Source organism: Pyxicephalus adspersus, chromosome 2, assembly GCF_032062135.1.
Source record: "Pyxicephalus adspersus chromosome 2, UCB_Pads_2.0, whole genome shotgun sequence".
Classification (NCBI taxonomy): domain Eukaryota; kingdom Metazoa; phylum Chordata; class Amphibia; order Anura; family Pyxicephalidae; genus Pyxicephalus; species Pyxicephalus adspersus.
Window position 1 is genome coordinate 106,506,846 of NC_092859.1, and position 26,409 is coordinate 106,533,254.

The window sequence follows — 26,409 nt, forward strand, 5'->3', positions numbered from 1 at the left end:
TTGGCCTAATATTGGCCAATAATTTACCTAAAATTTTACTGTTGAATGCTTTAGTAATTTCAATATGGATTACGATTTACTTATCAGTAGGTCTGAAGTGGATTCTTAGGCTGATTCCTCCAGTTTCCCCAAGGTAAGGCCAATGTCGGGGTGTTTGCATAGCATTTCAATATATACACTGGGCAGTAATTGTATGGGTGTATGACACACTCTACAGAAAAACTCCAGCTGCATGTCTGCAATGGTTTATTGTTATATTGTTATATTGTTGTATTTCAATGATGCAGTAAGGTGATCTTTAGAGGTTCTAAATTCAAAGTTTATTTTATAGAACAGAACATGTTAAAAATTAAAAAAAAAGAGGTTTCTCTTGTCACAGCAGCATAAGCAAAATAGAATATAAATTAGGATATAACATCCCTTCTCATTTTGCTCCTCTCTGAAACAGGTCTACCCATTGAAAGATTTTCTCATTTCTGTTCCACTAGCCAATAGGACTATCATATATAACCTCATCACACGCACGGATACGAGACTTTTCTAGAGCTGCCCCAACTCTCTGGAATGGGCTTCCTCTTCCTGGTCGGCTTGCTCCTACTTTCTGCTCATTAAAAAGAGCGCTCAAAACCCATTTTTTTTCAAACTTGCCTACCCATCTTCTTCTGTCTTTTGAATCCATCACTACTTCTCACCACTACATATCTCACATCCTATTGTGTGTAAATTCCCCCACCTACTAGATTGTAAGCTCTTCGGGGGTCCTCTCCTCTTCCTGTGTCACTGTCTGTATTCGTCTGTCATCTGCAGCCCCTATTTAATGTACAGCGCTGCGTAATATGTTGGCGCTAAACAAATACTGTTTATTAATATTAATAATAATAATACCATGGACACCAACACACAAAATGGCTTTGTTTGTTTTAACTTAAACTTTGCTATAACTTAAGTAAAAATCATCTTTTTTAAACTGTAGTAAATCAGATTAGGCTGCTATATGTAAATAAGCTAACTATTAAAGAGAGCAAAAAATCCTCAAAAATGAAAATCTCTTCACAATCTACCTAGCATACATTACAGTAAAGTACTAATTCCTAGTTAAAGGGTAATTTTGACTTCTATTTAGTTCAAGCAGAAAGTCTGTATCGTATCTCTGAGCAGCACATACTCCATACCCCTACCTCACAGACTTCAAACTCATGAGTGCACAGGATTCATTGTGGGTCATCTTTATTATTTAAAAGCAGAGCGTACAGAAAATGGAAGTGTTTATTCCTCCTCTGTTTAGAAAACCCATAAGTTTCAGTGGTACCAGTGTCGTTGATAAACTTTTTTATTAAAGTAGAAGTGAACTAGTAAAAAACTGTAAGCAGGCAAGTTGTTTCTTGCAGAAGAGACAGTCACTGTCCAATCTGCAATAAAACCTTTTCTCACTCCCTTGCAGGTGCCAACATCTTCACCTTATACTCTTTCAAATTCAGAATCTTTATCCATCTTTTTTGACCAGGCTAGAAAGATATAACTCTTGCGCATGAGCATGGGAGTTCATTCATTCCCAACAGCTAGGCGTATGAATACCTCTTTGTACATTGCAGAAATGATTTGCGAACAGACAGGTAAGTTAATTTTATAGCAGATTATGGTATTGTCTGTCCCTTCTGCAGTAATGAACCTACCTACTCACATTATGTTCCTTTTAAAGTTTAACTCTTCTTTTGGTATTTTTATACATACCGATAGTTAAGCAATATCAGATTAAAAGATAAATAAAATTATCCTGAAGCCATTTTGGTTTCTTTTTAATATTCCGAAAGTGCTGTGAAAAATGTAGGTTCACTTGTATTGGATAAATTGCCATAAGGGTTTGTGCCCGTATGGCTTTCAGTGTATTTTTTTGTATGTTGAGTCAGGTTGATGCATGTCAATTAGATCCTGGAAGTCCCAGTGCCATGATTACTTCTAATTCCCAGTCTAGCATTGACTAATCTTTACTTCTAGAAGCTAACTGGTTGCTTGTTTACTGAGGGAAAACTGCCTAAAAACTCATTTGGCATCAATGATATGATCTCACACAGTTACCAAAGAACCACAAGTATTTAAAAAATCTTGGCTGCCACTGAAAGCAGTAACTGTAAATTTTTTAGGAGGTCTGTTATTCTCACATTAGTGGGTTTCCTTGTGTATATTTTGTTGAGTAACGGTCTTATTACTAAGCAGAATAAACCAGGCAAAATATTCATCATAGAGCATGATGGTTTTCAGTGTTCCATCCCTTTAATCAAGCTCCAACTAGAATCCTTCCTGTGATTGTTTTGTAGCCAAATGGAACTTCATATGGGATTCTACCAAATAAAAGCAGTACAGGAATTAGGCTGGATTTATTTAAAAAATCCCCTACTTACCACACTTACAAATGTTAAAGGATCTGATTATGTAAATGAAACAGCAGAAAACTATTTATTTTTAAATGAATGTATACTTAGCCTGCATTTTAATTAAAGCTTGAGCATACGCAACACGCTTTCACATAGCCCTTCAACCTTTATTTTAGCATGCACTGCTGGTAGAACTAAATTATGCCTAGCGGGAATCAGACTTTTAAAAGCACAGAACACTTTAAACAAACGTATTATTAACGTTTTTAAACTATGAAGACTAATTGTGAATCGCTTGAGTTGCACTGCTTCAGTAGTTCAGCTCACAGCACTCTCTCTCACACATTGGCCTGGATTTATTAAAGATCTTCAATACTGGAAAAGATAGACTATCATGGGAGAACTTGGGTGATCCAGCAAACCTGGAATAGATTTATTAAAAATTGGTTTTTATTGCCAAATTGTTTCAATCCTGGACCAGATCCATTACCAGATCTTGGAGAGCCTTAATAAATCAGAACCATTGCACATGGGCATTGCTAAACAAGCTACATTTGCATGCAGACCAGCCTGGGAAATGCTGCAAGTTTTATTGCTTGTTGTGTGAAAATGCACGGGGCTAATCACCTTCAGCACAGGAGAGGGCTTTTTACAAGTGTGGAATGGAAAGAATGTTTGTTCACCTCATGTATGTTTTTTCCCACAATATTCAAAATTAATATTATTAATATGTAAATTGTTTTATGATTTTTTCTGTGGGAATATTATTGCTGGAAATTAGCTTTAGACTATATTAGGGATATTACATTGTAAGCTTCTTTGATGGAAAGTTAGTGACATGATATTGGTAATGAGCTTTTTACATTCCCTTTGTGTTCACTTGCTTTATACATATTTTTAACTTTGGTTTTTGCATCAACTTTATCTGGAGTCTTTTTTTTTATTTACTTCTAGCCGATTGGATACCAGGTGTAACCATCATGTGTAGTTTGGTATCATTAGATAAACAATTTTAAATATATATATTATATTCACAAACAGTGAATGTTGCTGTTGTATTTTCTTAACAATAACCTTAGGGCATGCAACTATTCAGTGGCAGATGTAACCAACAGTAGGACCCTCTGCAGAACTGAATTGGAGCCCCCTGTTACATGATGACTTGGGGTTCCTGTGGGGGCCCATGTTGCCTAAGGAGAGTCCAGAGCCCTCATGCTGTGGCACACTTTACACCTCCCTATGTCTGACCCTGCATCTGTTCTATCTGATTCTGTTCCTTTAATAAAGCAGCCACTCCAGTGTTAACAGAATAAATGTTTAGCATGGGGATGTTGTGCATTCATATTGATGCCTCTTGGGAAACCCACCTAAATGCCCCCTGTATGTAGGGAGTGAATTGGGTCCAGCAGATTGATTCCGGTAATGTATACTGCTATCTATTGGATCAAAACCATCCAATTCTTTGAGGATCATCTCGCCGTGCTCATGTTAAGGCTGTTCTACTGAACTGTTATACTTCTATTGGCACCAAGTATAGGTATTCTTTTGGAAAAAAAAATTAAATGCAACTTTTACAGATTTCAATGAAAAATACAACAATTGAAGCTGGTCTAATGTGCCTAGACTGATGTGATAAAGAACAGAAGAAAGATGTGCTGTGATTACTCAAAGAGGTCACTAATGCATAAACCTCATCACTCAACTGGAACATAATGATCTGCTCACTGGTTTCCAAATAGATACATAGTTAAAAGTCAGGTAAAATTAAAGTCTGATTAACTTTTGTAAGTTAGGAAAATATTACATCTCACTTTTACAGGAATACCAGTTGCTATGGCTACATTTTGTACTTTAGTTGTTTTTGCATGCTTTCAGCTACAAAGATCAGTAAAGGTTTTCTTAGCTAAACATTTACCTTTTGCTAATATTATGTCAATATTAATCATTTATCTTTTTTTAGCAATATTGATTAGTGCATTCACCAGTTTGGTTTATTTGAGCAACATAGAGCATTTCAAGATAGCAAGGCTGGAAGTCACTTGTTAGCATGGAAACCATTTTGATGTTTACTTATTGTGAATGTTTTATTTTACAAAGTTGTTGTGAAGCAAAAACCTAAACATTACTCCATGTCTAAGTTCAGGAGACCTTAACTTCAATCCTAGATTGGATCACTTGTCTTCCCATAAAACCTTAGCTCAGCTTGTCAAACGTACATCCAAAATATCTAAAATAATCTATTGTTTTATTGATTACTGCTTCTACTGTAATATTAGTAGTAGTAATAACTTCTACATATATTAATATTTGAATAAGCAAAAAGACAGCTGTGCTCTTTTATTCACTGGGACATACTATCACATTTAATGCAAGAACTTCAACTAAATGAATGTACATTTTTTAATGTAGTAACCCAGGGCAGCCAACTAAAATTTAATCTGCTGGGATCAGACTGATTCTACATGAATCCTTATTGATTGTTATACGATACTACACATTGAAATAATCACTTAGGAATAAAACTTAAAAGGGTAGGCAATCCTTTTATGTATGGTAAAAATTAGCTTCTTTCTTTTTGGGGAAGTGGTTAAAACCCTTCTTTAAAAAAGGGTAAAACCCCTCCCATCCTGTCTTTATTGCAGAGGTGATCAAGACTGAATGGGAGCGCAGAGCCTCCTGGAATCCATACGTCATGCATCCCAGTAGGTTCTGGATGCTCCTTCTGTGCATGTCTGATCTTTTTTGATCATGTCGGAGCTTTTTCTTAAATGGGGAAAAATTTTTGATCTCACACATGCACAGTGAGATCAGAACTCTTTTTTTTTTTTCCCATCAACCGCAGACTACATCATCTGATCTTGTGCCTGCGCAGGGCAAGATCGGGTGATGCAGGCAGTATGTGGAAGAAGAGGAACGAATATGGCAACATCTGGCGCTAAGAACCCATGCTTTGATTTATAAAGTTCTCTCTGCTGGTCAAATAAGCACTTCTCTATTTAAAATACATCCCAGCCAAGATGGAACTAGGTAAGCCAATAGAATAGGTAGTCAGGAGTCTGAAGTTGTTGTTACTCTAATGCTTCTGATTTATACCAGGATGTGAAGGTCCAAAGCTTTCCTTAAAATACTGTAAATTTCATGTAATGATATGAGAAAAAATAGCTTGAAATGTGAGCTTTATAATGGCTGAGCTGTACTAGTTAGTCAACTACAAACTCAACGGAAGTGAGATCAGAATAAATGATGTACTCGAGTCCGGACCGCGGTAATCCGCGATCGATGGCCGCGCGTACTTTCGCGCTTCCAGCGAGCGCGGATTTTATTGATGAATCAGGGGCTTTGTCTCAACATATTATTAGGCAGCGTAGTGTCAGTTACTGTATAAAATCCTCACTGTGAGTTATTATTCACAAACAAAGCAAAAAAAAAAAAAAGAAATTTTTTGGAGCCTAGACAATTCAACTTCTGGAGCAAGCTGTGCTTTGACATGCAAAATTAAACAACTGCAGAGTTTGTCTTGATCATCTCAGCTGTGTTTAGCAAAATAATTTTTCAGCAACTCATGCAAACCACCCCTCCCCCCTATCAAGCCTCCATCCTGCACATGATGGGCTGGAAATCCCTGTCCCTACCTAGGAGTCGTCTGTATGTCGGATGCCCTTAACTCGGGGACTACCTGTATATGAGTTCGGCTTATCTTTATGTGTCCTGAGTCCAGTCATTTGTTACCTTGCCAAACTCTTTATTATTGGTGATTGACAAGGGCAATATCACCCCCAATCAAAGGGGAAGCTGCTGACACCAACCCTAGCTAGTGCACACAGTGATCAGAAGTATAATGGGTTGGTGGCTATTAAATGCCTTAATTCTGCCTAACAACCACCAGCAAGTGGGTGCTCAACCTTCTTTTTATATTAACATTTGACAGAATGGGCTCACAACAAACACCAAGGAATGTTTGAAGAGAAAGCATGGAGGAGCTCTGGGAACCAGTCAGGTACAACGTATACTAATATGTTTACTAATATAAAGCTGAAAACAAATACATATATATATATATATATATAGGAATACTTTATTACAGACATTACTTTTTTACAGACATTGCAAATATAATATCATATATAAGAGTAAATATATTAGATAGATACATTTCCCTTACATTTTTGGGTTATGTAGTCCACTGTAGCACAAAACATATTGAACATTGGCTTGCTGGCTGTATTTTTCCAGAATCTAGTCTTTAATCAAATATTTTGATAAAAAAGCATCTCTTTTGATGATATGGCACTACCTGATAAATATGTGCCATATTACCCAAAGTTAGTCTTCTACAACACAAATGAGCATTTAAAGTTGTGGTAGTGATTCCTGGTGCAAAAAGAAATTACAATATTACTTTTTGCGTTACCATCAAAGTGTAAACGCAAAGGAAATGTCAAAAGTTAAATGCAACTGAAAACTATTTTTCTCTTGCAGTGTTGCATTCCATCTAATGTGTTGTTCTTCGATTAAAGATAGTAAGTGAAGCAAACTTTAGCAAAGACTAAGTACAATTTTCCAAGTTAAAAGACATAAATCAGATATGTGTAGCACTTGACTTATTTAACTTTCCAAACAAGCATTACACAATAATGGTAAGTTCACCAATTATTGTTTGTAGCAATATATATACATATATTACGAATTTACTGCTCAATTCTGCCATAATTTTAGCATCGGATTATAAAAGATTAAATTATTTTAGCTAAGCTCAGCTACAGTAGTTGGCTGAAAGAATATAATGCCGTCTTGGTTCAGTAACATTTTATAGAACATTTTTGATTGCTTGGATATAGTAAGTTCCTGTCCGGATTAAATGTTTCTGACATAGATGCGTAAAAATTATCTGTAAAGATAAAGTATCTGTAAAGTCAAAGGAAAAAAAAAATCCAGCACTGCAAACTATAACTTCTAATTACAAGATTTCTATTAAAACAAGCAACAAAATTCATTAAATTCCTTATTTTTGGGAAGCATAGACAGTAATGTGACTGCTGGGTTCTCTATGCTCCCCCTACCTCTGATGGCTAGGTGCAGACACTAAAAAGACATTCCAGGTCCCAGAACTTGCCACTTAAGCTGTAAAGGGCTGGGTAGGTGGTGAGTGACAGCAGCATAAAATGGAAACAATGCTGCCAATGACAATTGGCAATTGTCAATCAGAAGTCCAGGAGTTGCTGTCAGTCAATGTGTAAAGGGCTGGGCAGAATGCATATTAGGAATTAGGAGAAAACATTGGTACTACACATGTAAATGTGATGTCCATGATTGACCATGATATGATGGATCTGCTTAAGTTCCTAACAAGGTCAGAAAGGTATAGAAATGGTTCTTTATTTAGATTATTGGAAATGTTTTATGAGGTGCATTGTCCTCAACTATTCATTGTAGAGTTGACATGTTCTTCAACATTGTTCTCAAAGGTATATTACCAGTCTTGTTTATCCAACAGTTTTTGACTATTATTTTATATGAACAGTAACAAGGGTCAATTAAACAAACTACCTTTATTTTAAGAACTGGGTAGAAAAGCAATACATACACGAATGCTCCTGGGGGGGGGGGGCGAGGGGGCAGGGTGTTCGGGTAAAGCAAAAAGCAAGTATAAAAAAAAAAAGAAAGCTTAAAAATAAGGCTGATAATTCACAGCACATTTTCCTATAGAAATACATTAATAAAGAGATGTACTGAACATGGGGCTATGTACCAAATAATGAGATATATTATATGATAATGAACAGCAGAGGCAAGAATACAGTGTGTGTATCTGCTGGGAAAGATTTTGACTTAGATCACAACATGGTACAAAAAAAAGTTTCATCAATCAGAATCATTTCAACTTAAAACAGAACCTAATATATAAAATGTATATACAATATAATAGTGTAATATATTAAAAAATTAAACAGAGAAAGAAATGTAAAAATATATATATGCTAAATAGTATGATAAACAGCAGAGAATGTATCGGAATGCGTTGAAAGAAATAAATAAATGTGGTGTGTTGCAGAATGTAAGAAGACAGCAAAAGAAAGAAACTAAAGATGATAAATGGATCACATTGGTCCACAGGGGGAGAACTTGAGAAAACAGCATGTATAGGAAAGAAATATGCAGAAAAAAGTACGAATGTTCAAAGAAGAAAAACAGAATAAAGTTAATGGCAAAAGAGAGAAAACAGAAACATCTATAAAGAAATAGTTGAAGGCTGATGCATCTATAGGGGCTCAATGATGCATCTATAGGGGCTCAATGACTCTGACTCTTGAAAAAAGATGGGCAATAGAACAAAAAAAATTACAGGTAAAACACAATAGAAAAAAGGCAGATAAACTGTTTCAAATATTTCAGTAAAGATTTTTTCTTACATATTTAGAGAAGGAAGTGTTACCTGCCATCCAATTATTACAAAAGTAAACAAAAGACAGCTACACAGACATGGACATCTTGAAAAACAAGAATGGCAACACTCCAAGGTCCAAACCAATGTGTTTCAAAAATTGCTGCACAACATTCCATGTGCACAAAGTTCTGTTGTCAATGCATCACATCCCTAGATTCTGCATAACTTCCCTGACGCGTTTTGCCTACCTTAGGGCTTAATCATGGAGAAAGGAAACTAAGGTAATGACAAACACTGGGCAATGTACAAAGAAAGCCATGTTGCCAATTGTTTAAAAAAAAAGATTTAATTAGTTCCTAAATTTAGGAAAATGATTCTAGAACACATTTTCGACCATAGTGTTTTTTAAGACATGGAAGACTCCAAAATAATGAATACTGGGTATATACGAAGATTTCAAAAGTAAAAAAATTAAGGAAAAAACAGTCAAGAAAAAAATTTAAAGCAACCACAAGTTGCACAAAGCTCTACATGTTCTGTAGTACTATGAAGTAGCTACGTGACGACGACAACTGGACAATATCAAAGAAAAGGTTTCAGGGGAAAAAAAGTGTCACTCCAATAGCTGTCTTGAAGTCTGGTTTTAGTTGGTACTCATGAAAGTCTTATTTTATTCTTGGTGGTTATGAAGCAGGAGCCCTTACTGAATGATGTTAACAACATGACCTAGGAGATTATTTGAAATGGGCATTAGCCTAGGGTTTCATTGAAGTAAAGTATGCACCATACCTGTGATTTTTGCATGAAAGGACTTTTATGCTTTCATAAACAGCCACATAATGCAAAGATTGAATGTACAAATGTGGCTGTTGAAACATTGACATTTACAAGTCTCTAGACTCTCAGCATGTTTGAATAATAAATACAACTTGAACAACCTTGGTAAGTGTGTATATTTGAAGGGAGCCCAAATGGTTTAAAAGTGTCTAGTTATAAGGCAGATGCCTCAAAGTAATCATGATCTTTTCTGCATACCCTTACTTATCCTCAAAAAAATGCCAAATGGGAGGTATATAATTACTGTATTTTTATCATTTTGTTCTTTTCAAAGCACAAAATGTAAATTTCAATTTTATACGTAATATTTGTCAATTTAAATGTTTAGAAATGAAGTTGAATTCATCTTTGGTGGTTAATCAAAAGAAAAGTGTTCAAGTGGTCTATGCTATTATATTTACTATTGTAATATTATAAAACTTTAATTTACTTACCGTATAAACTTACTTGTACTTACTATATGAATCAGCTTATTTGCTTGTAAACTGTGTCTAATGAAATGAAATGTATTATCAGCATTTATAAAATCAGTCTTATTTCACATGAAAACCAGACATGAATATATATATAAATGTCCTAATTTTTCTGCATTTGATGGCAGCAGAATACATGGTCATAACTTTGTGCACACTTGGCTGTGTAGAGATTTCCTTAACAATCTTCAAATGATTCTTCAAAATGCTCACTACATGTCTGCCTTTTTTTCTTCTTCTACGATTTCCCACTAATATGTTCCATATGGAGAACCCTTAAAACAGTCCACATATGTAGCTCATGAAAAGGAATTATTTTCAAAGGGATTACACAGGTGTAGGACCTTCAATAGAATAACTAGCTAACAGACAGGTCATAGTCATAATTATACAACAGATAATATTCCAACTTATTAGAGTATTCAGTGTCAGGAAACATTTTGTAAGAAGCTGTATTTTTTCTGTCATTATAATGACTATATATATATATATATATATATATATATATGATATTATTCTATACATAAAATACTAAAGATAACTGTCCTTTTAGACAGTTTTACCTGAAGTTTATCTGTGAATGAAAACTAGCAAATACCTACTGTAAGAGGATTATGATTTGCGTACTAGCTCTTTGTATTTAGTAGTACAACCTTTTTTTTAAGATGTAGATTAGGTCATAGCAGCGTCTGACAATGGCAAAAAGTATATCGTCTTAGATATATGGTGGTCTTTGTGTATCATGCTGCAGAACCAATCTGCATATTTAGAAATCAGGCAGCCAAAAATAGCTACTAAACAAATGATCACTTCATATTTGAATGAAATTATTTAAATTAGGAACAAACGTTCAAATTCAGATATATCCAATGGCAGAACCACATGGACTAATACTAAACTGGTGGCAAATTACAATAAATTTGAAAAGGAAGTTGGATAAATCCACCAAATTGAATTTAAGTCTAAGTTTAGGAAATATGAAGAAGATATCCACCTACTAAATAGGCCAGTGTTCCAAAATATGTGTTCTAGAGTTCCTCCTTCTTGGATCCTCTGGTGGGCCAGAGGTTTGGTTTAACCCTTGTCCCATCTGTTGCTTAACCCATTGTTTAGCCAAGGGACACTGGAGGAAATTTAAATTATGAGCTAATGTACAGAAAAACTTACATGGGTAATAATTTTGGTTAGCATATCAATGATATCAGTTCCATTCTGTATATTATCCTATTCAAGCAAAGGCATAAAATGACTTTATTTGTAGGTTGTGTATGTAATAGCTGTATCAGCTCTTGCATTTTCACCAAAGAACAAATGGAAAATATTACAACACATGAGAACAATGTACATCAAAGTTTTAATCCCTACTTACAAGCAATACACTTGTGAATGGTTCTAGAATCCGGAGGACGACCAAGGATATCCAATCCTCATATACTCTTGGGCAATAAAAAGCAGATAGAAATACCAAGTTAAGTATGTGTTAATCAAAGTAAATAGGGGAGACATTGGATCAAATCTGGAAGTCTGGTCTTTTTATTGCTGTCCTGGCTCCTGTGGAAAGCAGTTTCTGGTATAATGCAGACAATTCCTTAAACTTATTTAGAGTCTGACAAATGTTTTGATCATTACCAAGAAATTAAATGTCTATCAACAGAAAGAGAGTGCACATCTGCTTAAACCAGAATGTTTACAATCAGTTTAATGATGCCATTAAATGCTGCTTCCAGCTCTTACTTTTTCTTACATATTAAAAGCACAAGTAAAATAATCTCCCCACCTGTGCACAACTCAGTGAGAAAGAACATATTTATTGCTGTGTAATTGTGGACAAAGAAACAAAATCTTCAGCAATCCAAAGCAGCATCATCTGTAAGTACTTCACTTATAAAAGTTTCATATATGTCTTTGTGTTTGTGTTTGCTATTGTGAGTATTCCATGTAATTGCTTATTAACTTCAACCCAAGACATCTGATGTTAGCATAATAGGTATCATTTTCTTTTTGGTCCCCATTTTTTAGGGTTCTGGTCAGCTGCTATATTGGGTTTGTTGTAAATTCTTAGGATCTGCAAAGTTTGCACCGTGCAAACTTTGGTGTGCAAAGTTTTGCAGGTTTGCAGCTACAAATAGGAAACAAACTTTAAAGCAGTGTATAGCATCTGCACCTGGTCATCTAAGTCACAGGAGCCAATAATTTGAAGGAATGGCTAACCCAGACCTCTTTCTGTAAAACTGCAATCAACAGGCTGACCGGGTTGTGTGAATTTTTGTTTAAATCTTACCATGTTATGGTCATAAGTGCTAACCATTTGGCTGGAAAAACAACTCATTTGCTTTGGCAGTCAGATATAAGTAAACAAAGGTCAAAGTTTAGGGTGACAAGGCTGTGAGGTGTGGCACCCAGCCACCCAAATATTTTATCACCATTGGTCAGTAACTTATTACTGTTATAACTTTTGCAACATTTGCAATGGAACTCCTACTAGAGTGACCACTGGGTCACTAAGACAGGGTGGGAAAATTGTCATTTTCATCCTCTCGACCTCTACTCTTGGTATTCCTCTTGATGTCTGATCTTGTTAATGTGATACTAAGGCTAGCTACTTCACTGCTGTGGAGCACAAGATATTTGACCTAGGAGGCAGAACGCAGCTCTGATCAGAGGTAAAGGTGACCACATATGCCACCATATTTTTACTATTTTTGCATTATAAATCTTCTCTTCTGAAATATGCTAATACTGATACGGTTTCATATGTCATGGAATGTCATTAACCATACATTGTACTGAACATTATTTATGGCCAGATGAGGCAAGAGAGAAGTGGCATGAAGATTTCTCTACAATATAGATATTAGGCAGTGTTCTGTACCTCAAGATGAAGAATATTTTATTCCGGGCTCCTAAAATGATAGAGATACAGCATTTATATTTTATATACAGAAAATGAAATATTTAAATGTTTCTTTAAACTAACAAAAATGCCAACAGTCACAAATTCCAGCCCTTGTGTTGTAATTCTATTCTTTTCCATTTTTCTTTCCAATATATTGTATACGAAAGCAGGTGGAATTTTTAACTTCGCTAGGATCTCCAAATGAAAAATATTTTTTCTGATTGTTTTAGTAGTGTCTGTTACCAGAAATAAGCAATAACAAAAGTACAGGGAATGGATTCCTTATAGCTGCAGTCCAAAGATGTTATCACATTGTCAGACAAATTAGCTTAGAACTAAAAAATATACATATGTATATGTATGTAAGTTCTAAGTATTACCTGTATGATTTATGTACCAGGTATATTAAACAAACTGTGAAGGTTTCATTGAAAACTTGGTTTATTTCCAAAAATACATGTTTAAACGATCAGACTTGACCCTAACAACTGAAAATGGCCCATAATGAAAAATAGCATCTGGGATTTCATTTATAAAACCTCAAAAATGAATATCCTGTTGGAAGTGCATAACAGAGAAGGTTTTAAAAGCTTTGTGATGAAAGGGCTGTCGTGGTGCCGCTGCCAACTATGTGCATGGATCAAGGAGAAGTCTAGCATAGGTCAAATTTATTATGAGACAAGATCAATATGGGTCAATATGGTAACAACTGATTAACCATGACATTCCATTGCATTCACGCCTTAATGATTGGTCAAAGAATATATATCAGTGTGTGAAAATATGGGAAGTTATTGGGCCATGAACAGAAAAATAGAAAAACAATGCATTGTCACAGCTTGGAAACAAAGAGGTGGATCCACCTGACAGGTCACATTCTTACATTCTCAACAATTCATTAGTTATGGTTCTCTCATTTGCTTTCTAGCCTTAGTCCTTGATTTATTGTCATTAAAGGAATAGATTTTTTGAAGTTATATAATTTAACTGAAATTTCTGACTGAAAAATAATACCATGAATTTTATATTAGACTAGCTGATTACGGGCATTGCCCTGGTATTTATTTATTGCAATCCTTTATTATACAGAAAAAGGAATCAAATAAAGCTATAGTGTTAAATCAAAGAAATGTTTTTTTACTGGTTTTAAAAATACAATATACAATTAAATTAACCTAAATTATTGGCAAATGTCCCAATGCTGTTTTAAATATTTTAATAGGAACAATGTGCTCATGAAACATTTTTTGTACCTTTAAGACAATCTGAAACTTTTTTCCTGAGATGAAGGTGCACCTCTGGTCAGTTTCTATTAGATATTAGATTAGAGATAATAAAATAAAGTTGTAGACATTTTGGTGGTTGATCTGGCAGCGGAAGTAACAATCCCGCTTTATGGTAAATTTGCACCTGCACCGTGAATGTGGATGGAAATCCAGGCTGTTGAACAACTGATGTGTCGCCGAATGATGTCATTTGGAAACATGAGTTGTATTTTCTGATGTTATTAGGAAAATGTTTTGACTCTGAGGTATTTGCAAATGTGTAATTCCAATTTCCATGTCTAAATGTGTAAATAATTTTGCAGCACATACCAGGAGATTAAGATTTAAACTTCTTGGCTTGACAGTAACTACAAAACATTTCCATTTTTCTGATGGTAACACTTGCATGCTGTGGGTAGTCTTTATGTGGATCATAGTGGAATCCTTCCAATGCTAAGCTAAAATGTCGTGCAGTCTGTGATCGTCTGGCTCTTTCTCTCATTTCCTGTAGTCGGGTCTCATGCTGTTTTACTGTTTCTAATCTCTAGATGTAGTAGACCTTTCTCTGTTATCCTGTAGTCGCGCGTCATGCTGTTGTACTGTCTCTGAAGCTCCAGCTATAGTAGCTCTCTTGCACAGCTGGCAAGACTTCTATTCTTGTCTTTGGGATTTTCTTGTCTGTGGTGTTGTTTAATTTTTTTGCCTTTGATTGCACTCGGCCAATTGCCTTACATTTTCTCGAAGGCATTATTAAAAGCGAAAAGTTTGTAAAAGGGTCCAAAAAAAAATTATAAAAATGTAAGCAAAAGGCACACTGTCACTGAGCAATACAAACACACATACATAAATACATGCAAATATACCTCCTACATACCACAGCCCTGTACAAAGAACAGCGGTGCACTCACATGAATCTGAGTCATATGTCTAGCAAGTTTGGTTTAAATGTCTCCATTCATTTTAGGATTAATGGTGGAACATAGCAAGTTTGGTTGAAACGTCTCCATGCATTTCCTAGTGATGACATACACACATACATACATACATACATACAAATATAGCTCTGACATATAGCACAGTGCTGTGCAAAGATGACTGGTGCACTCACATGAGTCTCAGTCATATGTATGGCAAGTTTGGTTGAAATATCTCCATGCGTTTTTGAGTGATGGTGGAACATACACACACACACATACATCCAATTTTATATAGATAGATAGGACATCTAGATATGCCAGTTATTTTTTGTAATGCGTGGCAGGAAAATAATGAACTGTGTAAATGATATTTATCTTGCTCTTAAATCTTAATAAATGGCTCTTAAAGTGTTCATTTTGTTTAGTGGGAAATATTTAAACTTCATTAGTCTACATGTTATTTGTCTACATCAGTGATAGAAAACCATTCAATTGAGTGCCAACAAGCCATGTCATCCAGGGTATAAAATCAGTAAAGTAGCTGGTGCTCTTACTAGATGCCAATCACTATTTAAATGCATTTGTAGTTATCTGAAGGTAACAGCAAAGTAAATATTTTCCTTCTACAAAGTTAAAGTGTATGTCAAGCAAACAATGCTTTTCTAGTTTTGGATAAAGTGGTGAAGGGTTCCCACTCTTAAGGGTTCCATAAATAGAGGGATAGAGAGCTATACCTCACTTCTTCCCCTGCTGATAATAGTTTCACCAGATCTGCATCAAGGACACAGATAGTAATAAAAACACTGACAGGGGTTCCACTCTTCCCTTACTATACTGTGATGGTGCTCATGGAGGAATTTCCTCGTTTTCTGTCTAAAATTGTTTGTTTTTCTTAGGTTTAGAGGACAGCCTACCACATGAAAATCCTTTACCATTTCAGAGCTTTTATAAAGGCCTAAAGAGCATTTACTATCAGGATCATACCCTGCTTTGGGAGGGCGCTTCATTTTTTCAACCTCTAGATCAGAAAATATTACCAGTATCAATACAAGGAAGGATCTATAGCTCTTTAACTATGGCAAGTTTAGCTGGTATGATTTGGTGATAAATGACTGTGATCAATGATGTAATCAATATGCAGGAAAGAATGAAGATCACTAGAATTTTATTTAGATGGATGCTCAAGAATTTTCAGTATATTGGCTGTGGTTCCCAGAACATACTAAAGAATAAGACATACTAAAGAATAAAGAAAGTCAGGTGCCATACTACTAGGTATAGGAGTCCAAAGAAGAAACTTATTGTTCCATCAAACAGCCAGTGTTTTTTAGGGTCACACACCCTTTATCCTACTTAAGAGAATGTACATGCAACAGTGTTCTCCTATTTAGGATCCTCCAGCTCTCCTGTTCAGAATTTTTGCATGGTTGTGTTTGTTTACTATACTTGATTATATGCTTAATCCATGGACTGCTTTTTCCGTACACCCTATAATTCATGATAAAAGGGCTGATATGTGACCCCGAAAATGTGCCGGTGGTTGTTTGGTGGAATAATAAATAATATGTTTTTTTTTAATAAACTTTATTTCAGGGTTTTCAAGTGTACAATAAACACAGGTAAACAAACATTGACAGCAGGGAGTTTGCAACAAAGTCCATTGTCATTATATGGGAAAAAAAAAAAACAATGCAGCCATTTAAATTGCATTCAAAAGTAAGACACATTAATTCAATATCAACACCCATCATCTATTCTTAAAAAAGGGTAGGGTACTGGTGGCACTTAAACTCTGGTGTTTCTCTGTAATACATTCAAATAAAAAAAAAAAAAAAAAAATTGCAAGTTGGCATATCCTTTATTGTAGAAGAGGGAGTTGATATCCCTTCTGCGGTAAAATAAACTTTCCTGCCTTTTCTCCTCACTCCATCACAGGTGCCTCCATCTTTACCTGGTCCTCTTCAGGGTTCAGGATCTTTGGCCATCTTGCACACTTTTGCACGGGTAATTTATTCCCAGTGGCACTATAAGGTGTAAAGGATACAATCAGCCAAATACAGGTCCACTGTTGATATGTCCAGGTGATGATATGATAAAGACCATGCCAATCTGTAGCAAGCATATGACAATTACAAACCAGAATTTTTGTAATTTTGTTGTAATAAAATTTGTATTCTACTTCACTACTCTACTACAAAAATCCTTTACAAGAAATCACTTGGTATGATCACTCAGAGGCTGCTCATTTAAATGGGCCACTGAACGCAACACATATCACAAGATGTTGTGCATCTTGCACATTATTAATATTATTATTAATAATAAACAGGATTTTTATAGCGCCAACATATTACGCAGCGCTGTACATTAAATAGGGGTTGCAAATGACAGACTAATACAGACAGTGATACAGGAGGAGAGGACCCTGCCCCGAAGAGCTTACAATCTAGTAGGTGGGGGAATTAACACAAAATAGGAGGGGAGATTGCACATATTGCATATATATTTTGGGTAAACCATTAGGAATGAATGACATCCTAGCACACCAATGCATATTTCATATGTTTCTGTGTTAACACATGCATTTTTGTATAAAACGGCATGCATTAATGCAATCCTGTATTTTCCACAGCCCAAATGTGTAGTCCAGCTAATAAGCTCCAGTCCAGTGTTATTAAGTTAAGGTAAGTTACTGTAAGTAACTTAATAAGATGGTCAGAATTAGTTGCTTCATAATACAGAAAAAAATGCATGCTAAAGTGATGTTGGAAATGCATTCTTCCATATTAATTAACAAATATAAAAGGATCAGCACATGGTAATAAAGCTGTTTTGTCACCTGGAATGCGTTTTAATGGTATATTTTCACCACTGTATATTTATTGCAACAAAAATCACTATATAAATAATTTTGCTGTATAATATTTGTATTTTTTAGTTAATGTATAGTTAATGCATTTATATATATCCTAAGTCTAAACCAGTTAAATTTTTTATCTTTTGAATAAAAACATTGAAAGAATAATGTAAACAATAAAATATACATAGGCATTCTGAAGGCACTTAAGGTTAATGTTTGTGTTCTTGAAGTCGGCAGCTTCAAAGAGGAAAAAATGGTAAAATGATACAGTCTTAAGTTGCTGTCCACAAAGGGCTTCTCAATTTAATTAAATGCACATTCACATAAAGCATACTTAAGACAATTACCTTTACCTGATGGAATCTTTTGATACTGTCCTATCAAGTCAAGAAGGCAGGAAGTTCTATAATGTTAACCAGTTGCCTCCTAGGAGTCTAAAATAGTTCAATTCATGACTTTTAAATGTGGCCTTAAACGTATTAATAGGAGCATAATGTTCTTAACATGTGTTGTTATTAGTAAGCAATCAAATAAAAACACTTTAGACACTTAGACAAGAATGATTGGAGTATCTAAAGGAAAGTCTGTTAAATTATGGGAAGTGTTCCAAAAATGGTCATAAAATCTAGCTGGACGAGAATGCATCGTAGTATTCACTAGAGCTGTCCTCTTATTTTACAAAAACATGTGTCTACAAAACTTAACACCGCAGAGACTTTTTAAATTGAAGTTTTATATGCCGTGATTTGTACAAACAGATGAGAAATTGTCTCCGCCAGTTCTCTCTTTTAAAGATAAAAAAGCTATTCTACTTACACCATAAAAACATACAATAATTAAGCTCCAATATGTCAATATGCTTGTTTGGAAGAAACTAATACTGCATTTGCTTCTTTTTCTGTTGGCTGTGGGCTCTCCCGTAAGTTACACAGCAAACAACATTCCTATTGGCTGTTGGTTATATAATTGCAGAAGCACAACAAAAAAATAAATCAGACTCCCACTGGTCCAGGGGTCAAATTTACCAAAAAAGCTATCCAAAAATGTAAACTATACTTACCTATTTGGTGGCCTGTGTATTGAAAATCTACCTTTTTTCTCCACTTTTTGGCTGCTACAAGTTTTCTACACAATGCAAGAATACAAGTTTCTTCACCGTCCAGTGCATTTTCTTCTGTCACCTTGTATGTCACTAGAGGATGTATGACCTGGCAAAACGGACCACATCAAAAAATCCTCTCTTATGGCAGTGGGCAAAAGGCAACAACCCATAGCAAACAATTAAAGACAATGTTTTGCCTCTATGTTGCCTTTTCTCAAACATTCACCCTTGTTTCCACTTGTACTTTGTTCACCATCTACTGGGAGATATTCAGTGCTGCACCAGAATCAAGTCAGTTCTCACATGACTTTATTTAAGCACAAGGTTGAAAGGAAAACTACATTTTAACTAAACTGAAAACATAACAAGAAACCACACAACATATTATGTTAAAATATCTGATGACACTTGGCTGAAATAAGCCAACTTTAGGGCATTCTGCACAATTTTGAAACAATTTCTAAGGCTTTTTCCTACCCAAAGAAGTGGCATATTTAGGGGGCATTTTGGTGTCTGGAACCCCTCTAACTGTCAAATACACAAGTGGCCCCTTTCATTGCTGTCTGTGCCCCCCTTTCACTCACAAATGGAATCCCCTTCAAGGTGCGGGAACAGCTCAGTCCAGGGCACTTGTTCTTTTTCTCCTGGATGCATGAAGGTCTTTTTTTGCTCCCATTCATGCCTTAAGCCTCAACCCTGCCCAAAAAATGGACAGGACACAAGGAACTAAAGAACAACCTAGGTAAGAAGTGGAGAAAATATAAACACCCCTAGCATGGGAGGTATTGTTGGGTGGGAGGGTTACTCTTAGCTAGATACTTTTTGCTGGAGTCGTGGGAGGTATTGCTTGTCAAATAACTTCCAGAAGGGTATTGCTAGGTGATATTATTATTGATCCTCAAAACTTTCTGGGGTAACTGCTTAGACTTGATACTTGTTTGGGAATATTTATGGTGTTTAACAATGTTGTATTTTGTCTAGAGGCAGGGCAGATGCTGCAATTGGATTATCTGAGGCGAAATAACATAGCCCTGTTGTAGCATGATTTCCTATATTCAAAGAATGTACATGATAGAAGTGCATGAGGTATGACAAAGGTGTGGATGACATTGCAGGAAGCATTATGTACTGCAGAAGAGAGGGAAGGGACTTGGGAATATAAAAGATGGGACAAGACTTTATTGATGGGAAGTATTTATGCCAGAATTGCAATAAATAAGGACCCATTCACACTGCATCAGCACACATGTGCATCAGATTGCAACAACAAAGGTGTATGTAGCATTTAAAAAAAATTTGGTAACATGGTCTCTACATGTTTTAGTAAAGTACAAATACGTATGTGCACTACTTCAAATCAGTTATTAGCCTATATGCACTAGAACCTTGGTCTAGTGAAGATAAAGGTACATGGACTGGGAACATAGGGGTTATTGTACATGTGCTGGTGGCCGTGGAAGGGCAAAAGCCAGCTTTTATCTGAATACTGGCAGCCGAGTAGAGGGGCTCTTTCAGGAGAAACTTTGACTTTGCCCTGCATGACCAAGGAATAAGTTTGTCTTTAGGTTCCTAACTTCTTGCAATATTTGATGGCTAACATGATTTTATATTTTTTTCTAATTCTAATTAGATATTTACATTTGTATTTAAAATTATATATATAACATGCATTGTAAATTCTCAGTGATTACATAAAATGACTACATTGGAATTGATTAGTCTTTCCTGGGTCCATTGCTTCTTTCCCTCCTCCTTCAACCACAAGCTATTACCAGTATAGTCCCAGTCGGAACCACCCTATCCTTGGCCACCACCACTTCCCTCCCTCTTCCCTGTCTCCCTTTTCTCTCCTCCTTTTCTCTTCATCTTTCTCCCATATTTACTTTTTTTTTTTCTTGGGTACATGTACCCTACCAGCTAAACTTTGAACTTGGGTTTCCCTAGGATTGTTCATAATCCCAAATCCTTTTTGCCATTTTACATTGTATATTGTATGGTTTACACTATAGGTCTGTTCATTTTTGACTACATTTTTCTGTAATTTTTTTTAGTGTTTTTGTATTCCTTGAAATTGTTCATTAAAATGTTTTAGAAAAACTATATTACTATTTTTTTTTAATTATTATTAATGCCCTGCAACATTCTTTACTGCAATGAAAGATATGCAAACACTGCAATTCTGTGCTCTCCCTCCGCAAATGCTAAATAATTGTCTGCTATGGTAATCCATTGGCACCAAAATATTTAAATTGTCAGAAATGTCAGTTTTCATGTTTTGTACAGTACTAGAACCCTCTAAGCATGCAAATTGGGTAGATCCCTGCTAAGGTGGACACATTTTTATATTTTTTATTACATATAGTACACTTTAAAGCAAAGCATTTTTCTTACTTAATGAATATTTGGACTGCAGCCAGCAATACATTTTTCATAACATAATATTACTGGCATGGTATAACAATTAGGCATATACTTTACCTGGATAATCTATATATTGTGTATTGTATTGTGTATTATGTTGGCAAATGTAGATGATTAGTATAACAGTAGCTGCGTCACCCCCCAAGCAAAGGCGATCTAAGGGTATAGTCCCTGGCAACAGTGAATGAATCATTGTACTATGAATATTGTGAAAGAGTTCACAGTGGAATTAGAATGAACAGATGGATATCCATTCATTTGAAATTCTGGCTGCTATAATGGTAATATATCCTAAGTAGAAGCATATTTCAGAGTGCCACTGTTTTGATGAAGAATTATAAGGATTTCAAACTTAAATTTGTTCCATTCCTTTTTGCTGACTCTGCTCTTTCTTTGATAAAATTTTCTTCAAATCTCTGAGATTACCTGCAACTGTAAAATAACAAATGCATGCTGATGCATTTTACAGCAATCCAGTAAATGAGAACCTTTCTTTTAAGACCAATACTGAATTTCTGAGAAAGTTCTGCCATTTCTATTGTTAATAGTTTACAACAATTAAGTAATTTTTTTAAATAAAGCTCACATCTGAAATACTTCTTTGACAAATGTTTAGTCATCTCTGTTTTTATTTCACAAGCATCTCCGTAGTTTAAGTAATGGTAAAGTTTTGAAGTTGTGACTACAGTGGAGCAAAGATTTAGGGGCTTCTTTCAGACTCGTGGTCAAAAACTGTACAGTTAGCCACCCTCAGACACATAGCAAACTGCTACTATGCCCCATACCGTAGGACAATGTGCATGTAATTTTTGACCCGTGCATTTGCAATGGTGGTATAGTTCTCCAGAGGAGGAAAAGTAACTGCATGGCCAGAAGGACCCTGTTGCTTCCAAGAACTGTGCATCAAACACACTGCTGTATGAGAAAATGCATGCACAAAGTGAATCCTAACTGCTCTCATACCATTGAATAGAAGCAGGCGGTATAGGCTTAGCATGTGATGTCACACCGCAGTTTACTGCAAGTCTGAAAGGGGTCTTAAGCTTCCCTCAGCATGGTCTTGGTATACATAATCCACTCAATGGTTAATAGGCCTCGTACTGAAAATACCAAGCCCTTAATCTTGGTATTATTCCAAAAACATTGTGATAATTCTGATTTATTTAATTTTTAACTTCAGGCTTGAATTTATAGTAGTTATCCTCAACATCAAAAATATTTTTTTGCAGTAAAAGTTACATGACTAACTGCCAAGGCTTTTTTTTTTTTCAGTTCTATCGTGTTAGCACACTGAAATATTCAGATCTCCTGGATGTCAGTAACCTAGTCTCTAAGGAAAGCTTATTCTAGTCTCCAATATTTCCCCCCATCCCATACGAATATTGCTGCAGCTTATTTACTTTTTTTTTTCTAGGTAATCTTCAGCTAGGTCTAATGATGTCACAGGTTCCCTTTGTCCTCCTTTTCCACCATTATTTACTGCAGCTTATTTACTGATTCTAAATGCTGAAAGGGGTAGTGCCGCATAATGATATGGTGCTGTACTTTAAGACCCCAGTTAGGGGTGTAGCCTGGATGGATTAAATGATTCTGGGCATTATTAAACCCAGAAAATGAGCATTGCTAGATTGTTGGCTGGGTGAGTTTGAAATAAATTGTTTTTGTGTCTAATGTTTTTGTAGTATTTTTTACTACTACCCACTAACAATTGTCTCCTATTGTTTTTTTACACACATTGTTAGTTAGCATCGGCATCTAACTGTGGAAAAGCTTTAAAGTTCTGTTTATCCTAAAAAGAAAAAGAAAAAAAGAAAAAGAAAAATGAGATTGGTTGGAGTTTGCTGGAAAACAAACACTGCTGACATGGTGATTACATGGGTTTGAGGATAGCAAACAGCTAGAGTTTGTGTTTTGTTTGGTTTTGTTTCAAAACAAAGATATTCATCATGATGTCAAAGCTGATGTGGTGATCACATGGCAAATACTTGGAATTATTTTAAATTACCTTTCAAGAAGGCAAAATTGGTAATTTTCATTCCAAAATCAATTTTGGTAAAATACCCATACTTCTCTAATAGCAACAAATTTAAAATTTTCTCTAAGATTTTTTTGGACCTTTGCAACCACCATACCATTTGAGTTAATAAAGATTGTAATCTAAAATGAAAATAGAATTTTAAATGAAAATGTAAACACACAGTACTGAAAATTCCAATCATTTTGCACTTTATTTACAATTAATGTTCTGTACTATCTACTAAAAAAAGAAAAATTGTGCTTGTTGCTCTTGGTTAGTGCACTTTGTAGAGAATCACATTGATTCATTTCTGACTACAATTTTTTGCATTTTTATTTAAAAAAAAAACCATTATATTAAATACAAATGAACTTCTTAAATTTTTTTTATTTATGTATGGACGAAAATAAGGGTACAACAGTTTAGAGATCACTAAACCATAGACATTTCAGGGAGCATATATTATTTTTTAAAAATAAGAAAATAGTAGAAATTGATTTGACCCTGGATAATAATAAAAAAGATTTTTACCTGACCATATTAAAACATAACACAGTAAAAATAACAGCAGCTACTGGTGCTGACAGAATTAGGAGACAGATAACACAGTGCCCCTGATTCATCATTGAAATCCGCGATCGCTGGAAGCGCGATAATACACGCGACCAGCGATCGCGGATTACCGCGGTCCGGGACTCAAGTGCGCGCGTACACTCGCATCCTGAATCTGCCGGCCGGATTCCTGCCATGCGCAATAGGGGTCGCGAATCTGCCAATTAAGGCAATTACATTTCAGCTGCGCACAAGGTGGTTAATACAATGCAAAACAACATCTTATTACATCAAATACTTATATTTACTGTAGTCCCTGAACACTTATTTTAAAATATTAGGCCATGGTATAGAGCTTTGTATACAGCATACTGAGTTTAAATTCCATCCTAACACATAAATCCAGCCTCACCTGTTTGCTTTTTTTTTGGTATGCTGATGCTGATTGGAAAAATAAAAACCCCTTTGATTTCTATTTTTTTTTATTTTTTTTGTTATTCTGTATTTCTTTATTATATTTTTATTTTAAAAATAAAAAATGTTAAAAGATACAAACACCATCGTGTCCATTTTCCTATCAATTACTTTCATTAAAGATTATAAGGCAAATAAAGAAAATATAAATAGGGTAATAATTGTGAGACATTAAACAAAGGTGGTAATACAGATTGTACACCAAAAGCAAGCACCCAGAATATCCAACAAGTTTAAACTTCACTGGCTGATCTGATCAAGCTCTTTATTATTAGAATGTATAGCCCTTTATCATTATCAACCTTATACAATATGTCACACTTAAGCTGCGTACACACGGCAAATTTTTCTCGCCCGATAATCGGTATCGGCCAATTATCGGGCGAAAATCTGCCGTGTGTACAGTCGGTCGTCGTCCATCGTCCGACGACCGTCCTGGCGGATCCATGGACGATGGACGACGACCGATCCTAATGAAAGGGAAGGGGAGAGCGCGCAGCAGGGTGCCGCTCCGTCGCTCTCCCCCTCCCCTCTCCATAGAGCATGAACGGTGCTGTATGTACAGCATCGTTCATGCATCGTGCAGTCTTTTCTCGTTGGAAAGGATCGTGAAAGATCCTTTCCAACGAGAAAAATTGCAGGTGTGTACGCAGCTTTAGCTCTTTCTCACTAATGTGCAGCCGTCTTTCTCCTGTGCATGCGGGTAGTTCTGTCCCTGGGCGTGCCTGCTCTTCAAAGTTTTATCTGTTGTTGCCAGCCCATTCCATTGTAGTAGTCTTTCAATATAACACTGTCTTATTAGAAAATCGCTCATGAGTTTACTTGTTACCCCTTAAAGGAGATTAAAGGGCTGAAGGGAGGGCATATTGACAGGTTACTGCTTGGTAAATTACCTACTGTACATACTTGCAGCCCTCCTAAAAAATAAACCAACTTTTTTTAAAAAAAATGTTATCCTTAAACTGGGGTCATCTGCAAATCGTTGATAAGTACTCCATCAAAAAAAAAACACCTAAAGCCGACCTATGACCAGAATTTTTACTTTACATGAAAGGGTAGACAAGCGTTTTTTGTAAGGTAAAAATTATTTTTTTTTGTTCTTATTTTTTTTAAAAAGGGTGAAGCCCCCCCCCCTTCGCCACTGTGATATAGACAGCATGGAAGTGCAGAGCTTCCTGGAATTTGCAAGTCATGCATTCTAGGAGGCTTCCGAGATCAGGCATGCGCAGACGGGGCATTTTTCTGTAATAGGAAAAAAGGATGATCTCTAAAATGGTACCAGTATTGTATTTTGTTCAGACATTACATTTAACCTCTAGTGTCCGGGGAGGCAGGAGGAGTACCGCGGCTGCATTGATGAATGCAGCAGTGAGAATCCTCCTGTGTGCGATCCCCTGGCACAAGAAGTTAAATGAGGGCAAGCCCTCATTTATCCTCTACTGCCCATGGAGGCAGGAGGAGTACCGCGGCTGCAATGCCTATTTAATGTACAGCGCTCCGTAATATGTTGACGCTATATAAATCCTGTTTATTATTAATAATAATAATAATAATAAATGCATTCATCATTGCAGCAGCAGTATTCCTCCTGTTAGAGAATTAATGTAATGAATTAAGTAATGAATTCATTCATGATTAGTGTTGGTCAAATATCTCACTTTTTGACTCGACAGCTTTTTGAATAGGGGGATATTGTTCGGGTTATCGAGCGTCTAATTTGAACACCATTAAAGTCAATCGGGGGAAATTTCAGGGTTTTTTTCGGGACTGTGTAGAACTGCAAGAGCAATCTTGCAGTTGCAGAGCACTAGAGGTTAAATGGGGAAATGGGGACAAGT

General features: G+C 35.7%; 1 long non-coding RNA gene across 1 annotated transcript; it reads right to left on the reverse strand.

The window, feature by feature from the left end:
- Positions 1 to 16,293: 16,293 nt before the first annotated feature.
- On the reverse strand, positions 16,294 to 19,607 carry LOC140324137 (uncharacterized). The gene is made up of 2 exons (XR_011919496.1): positions 19,066 to 19,607; positions 16,294 to 17,254 (listed from the first exon to the last, which is right to left on the reverse strand). It is a non-coding gene; the product is annotated as an uncharacterized lncRNA (long non-coding RNA).
- Positions 19,608 to 26,409: the final 6,802 nt, after the last annotated feature.